The sequence below is a fragment of the Nothoprocta perdicaria genome, unplaced genomic scaffold (assembly GCF_003342845.1).
Source record: "Nothoprocta perdicaria isolate Ctin4 unplaced genomic scaffold, notPer1 scaffold_126, whole genome shotgun sequence".
Taxonomy (NCBI): Eukaryota; Metazoa; Chordata; class Aves; order Tinamiformes; family Tinamidae; genus Nothoprocta; species Nothoprocta perdicaria.
This window is the reverse complement of record NW_020454383.1, coordinates 161,415-166,245: the sequence shown is the minus strand read 5'-3', so window position 1 is coordinate 166,245 and position 4,831 is coordinate 161,415.

Genomic DNA, 4,831 nt, shown 5'->3' with positions numbered 1-4,831 from the left:
CTAACTCATGCTAGGAGTGCACACTTGTGCTGGGGACTAGCATGCCCTCTGAATAGTGTTACAGGTCTGAACCATCCTTCCTGGTGTTTGGGAAAAAATGAGCTAAGTAACTGAGACAGGGAAGATGAAGTAAAAATCAAGAAGTCACAAGAAAGGCACTAATGTTGTGTTTGGTCCCATCTCCTCTTTCATCTTGTCAGGTGATGGGTTAAGCGTTCCAAACAGATTCATTTATACCAAGGGAAAGACAATCCTAGGAGCTTTGCTGCAGTGCAAGTGCATTTGGGCATTTTTGGTGAAGATGTTCTGTGCAGTTGAAGAACATTTGTTTGCGTCTCCCTGAGGAGGAGAAGGGGGAGGAGGGAAAAGAGGGAGGGTTTGTCTATGTGGCTGTCACCGAGTTCTGCAAGTCCTTGTCCTCCCTCCCTACCACTCTGCCACTCTCGGTGGGAGAGCAAGAGAGACAGCTCATTTCCAAACACTTGTTTCATTCAAATGGCTTTATTTTTGGTAATGCTACACTGAGGCTTGCGAGCAGCTCGAGTGGCGGACGGTGCTAAAATGCTGTGCTGGGCATATTACCAGCTGGAAGGATATCACAGGACGTAAGCCCACCAGGGAGACAGGAACATGGGAATTGTAGCGCTGGAACAGACCAATGTTTCATCTCACTCCGTATCCTGTCTCAGACAGTGACCAGCGCCAGCTGCTCCAGAGGAAGGCATAAAACACCCACGGTGCCTAATTGTGGTACATTACGCAACGAGGAATATGTCTTTCTTTCACCTGCTGGCACTCAGACCGTGCTCAGAAGCCCACAGAATTTGAGGCTTCGTAATTTTGTCCAAGTCTGTGTGACTGAAGATGCAACTTGCTGGCTGAAAGCAGCCCCCATAGCCCTGGATGCAAGCAAAACTACTGGAAAAGGGTCAAAATGAAAGGTGGGATTTTTCAAACCTACACAGAGCTAGCTTAAACCTTCTCCCAGAAATGTCAGCAGGAGTTTCACTGCTGGCTTCATGGGGAGAACCTAGGCCAAAAGTAGGCTCATCCTTGAATATAATATATAGAGTAGTTATATATATATTTATGTAATATATATAATAGTTTCCTTCAAACATAGGTTTCTAAGACTTGAAAGACCCAAGGAGACTTTGATGGTACAGAGATTACAAAAACCTTTACTCTTCTGGATGAAAAAAAAATCACTATGAAAAAAATAACCTCTAAGTAAAAGCAAACAATTTCTCAGAAAGGCAAGCAACTGAATTCCTTTGTGCTGTGAGCAGTCTCGGTCACTAGCAGGAGTAACTAGAGTTAATCCTGACATGACTCCGGACAGTCCTACAAGCTGGCCACTGCTGCCCTGGCTGAAGGTGCCTAGCAGACTGCAGATGTTGGCCCATTGGCTTCAGTAGCTTCTGCCTTGCATAGTCCCCAGCTTGTGCAAAGGACAGGTCACTTTTTCACCAACAGCTCCTTCCACCCCGAAGTCTTTTGTACTAATCTATCCCATTCATGCCATTTTGGGGGAATTTAGCTTTGTTCCCAAGTCATTCAAACTAAGGCCTAATCCGGGCCGTGGTGCAGTCCAGTCTCTACAAACTGCAACTAACAAATTTGAAAACAGACCCTATGCTGGGGATGGCATCATATTTTTAATGAATGTTTTCTCCAGGGCTAATAAGACTGGTACTTGTCTGTTTAGCACTACGTATAGTAAGTAAAAACATAGATACGTTAAAAAAAAAGGGCAATGACAACAACAACAACATCCCCAGTTTTACAGCAGAAGCAGGGAGGCTAGGTTCACCACTGTGCAAATCCTTCCTCAGGCTACTGCACTGCACTTAGCAACCGAAGTTGTTCGCTGGTGTTTGCAGAAAGCTGTGAAAGACTTCCAGGGGTCAAGCCATCCCATGGCCTCTGTCCATCACTGCAAACTCAGGGCCTTGGGCCAAGGTGTTACTATAACAGAGCTGTGTGGAAAATAGCAGGCAGCAGCAAGAGTACTCAAGCACTGGCCCCATGCTCGATGGACACAAATGAGCCATGGTGCAAGTCAAGTCCATCACTTCGTGGCTACACAGCACTGTGCTAATGTGGACACACGGCTTGTATCTCACTTACTTAAAGCTCACTCACAGAGGCCTACCATGGCATCTTACCTTGGCAAATCCCTGTCCAGAGGCAGCTTTCCACCCAGTGCACCTTCCTCATGATGAGTCAACTGCTCCCCAAAGGGCACTGGCAGCACTTGTACCATGTAGCTCTATTACTGATGGTTGAAAAACTCACTCAAAGAATTAGTGCTGGCCTATGTTGTGCCATGCAGCATCTTAATTATTATTCAACTGAAAAATAATTTAGCTTTGAGGTTGCCAAAAAAAATATTCTGATTAACATTTACATAAGCTTTTTTTTCTTTCTTTCTTTTTGCTACTGTTTGCTGCAACATATCTTGATCTCATCTAATGAATCCATGATTACAGCTTAATTTTGCTTTGAATGCTGGAACATATGCAGCCCACCTTTATGGCTAACAAAGCAGAGGAGAAGATGTAGAGGCAGTCTCTAGAATGCTAAATAAACAGGGTCAAGGATTTTCTCTGGTTTTGTGGCGAAGTGGCAGAAGCAGCCCACATCCATGCAATGGAACATTTGACCCCAGATCTCTACTGAGTCCTGCGTGGTACTCCTAAGACCTGATTATTTTATGACTTTTTATTTTCAGTTCAAAGTGCCTGGATAATAGAAATAGTCATTTGTATTGGGTGAGAAACATTGCACATATGAAAACTAGTGGAAAAACTATTTTCTTGGGGGAAGATGTGAAAAAGTCTGGAGTTTTCCTATGCCTCCAAAATCTTACAGGTCTAGTTTCTGTGACTGAATCTTAAATAAATGGCATAAGAAAAAATGCCTAGTCCTTTCCTTTTCTCATGTTTATATCTTTTCTTTCTTTTTTATGTTATATTCAATACATCTAAGTCTACGTGAAAATGAATCTCCAATGAGAAAGTGAATAGATTTTGCAGCATTTATTTGTTTAACACCATCTTTTTCACTAAAAAGTTAATTGAAGCTAGAAGCTTAGTAGCATTTTTCAAGGCACACACAGTTGGAGAATTTTGCCGTTGTGCAGCAATTTGTCTTTTGGTTCACTGACATTTAATAAAGGCTACAAGTTGCACAAAAATACAAGTCATCAGCTTTGCACAGTGACCAGAAGTGATATATCGATAATGCTGCTGTCACTCCACATTTATCACACTTTCGTTAAATTATCAACCCTCTCTGGGATATTTTTTCTAAAGGTCTGTTGAAATTCTGGCGAGAATTGGTGCTTCTGACTTTCTTAAACTATTTTCCCCATCTAGAACCTTGTTTCTCCAAGTGCTAAGGATAAAAGAATGTGGAGGCTACGAGCAGGACACAGCTGGAAGGTGGGTACATGTATCTGGCCCTCTGCTGCTCTAAGAAGGCCTTCGTCCTCCTGCTCTCTTCTGCTATCAGTGTCAGGCACGATCCCTGTATCGAAATGGGAGTGAGAGACATCAAAGGAGGAGAGAGACCTCAGAAATTCAGCATGGACGTCTGGCCTAACTTGGAGAATAATTACCTTTGAAGGAAATCTCTGCTGCATAAAGAGCACTGCAAAAAGCTCAAGCAGAACCTTGAGAATGGTGTGATGTTTAAATATGAATTGCCTTTATAATCTTACAAAGCCTCAGATCAGGATTGGAAACAGCTAAAAGGATGATTCACTGCATTTGGCACCAAGGCATCCATGTGCCTAAGATAAGGCACATGATTACACACAGCCATGCCAGAAACTATATTGTTATTCTGAGCTTCCCCCAAGAAAATCAGTAAGTAAAAACAGGAATTCTCTTTCCAAAGAGTTCAACTTTCTGTGATGCAAACAAAGGTCCAACACAAATGGCATTGTTATTTCAGTAGGAAATTACCTAGACTACAATATAAATGTCTCCAGTGAAACTCACTGTTTCACAGTCTGTGATTGGACAAAGGAACAGTGTCAAGCAAAACTTCCTTAAAACATCAGACTCTCTTTAAGAAAAAAAATGAAGAAAAAAACAAAAAAACACTCCATAAGACTTAACAATCAAGATGGACATGGATAAAGATGGACATGGGGTAAAGACAGATTGAAGTGAAGAAGCATTCTTCTGCCTGATTTTAGGAAGAGCAGTGAAAAGGAATAGTTTTAGGAATAGCAATAGAACTGCTGTCTTTTCCTCTTTCTCATCCTTGAATTTTCTTTTTTATTAATAAACTGCAGAAAACTGTGGCCTTTCACCAACTCTTCCCTCTCTTCCACTTCTTGAAAATGAACCTGGAAATCTAGGGGAATAAAAACAAGCAGGACTTTCAAATTCAGAACTGGAAACTTCAGAGATGGAGATGGGGAGCCCCTATCATGAATTTCCCAAATCTCTCCACACTTCTGCCTCTGTACCATAGCCTGAAAAACAGAGCAAGTAACACAGGGCTCACATTCCAGACAGGGCTTTTCAGATGGCCCCATGACTCCTCTTAACAGGACCAGGAAAATAAAATATGACAGCACTGCACCTTAGGAACAGTTACTGAAAAGCAGGAAGAGAAAAAAAAATAGAAGAAAAAAGAAAGAAAAAAGAAAGAAAAAAGAAAGAAAAGGGAAAGAAAAGGGAAAGAAAAGGGAAAGAAAAGGAAAAGAAAAGGAAAGGAAAAGGAAAGGAAAAGGAAAAGGAAAAGGAAAAGGAAAAGGAAAAGGAAAAGGAAAAGGAAAAGGAAAAGGAAAAGGAAAAGGAAAAGGAAAAGGAAA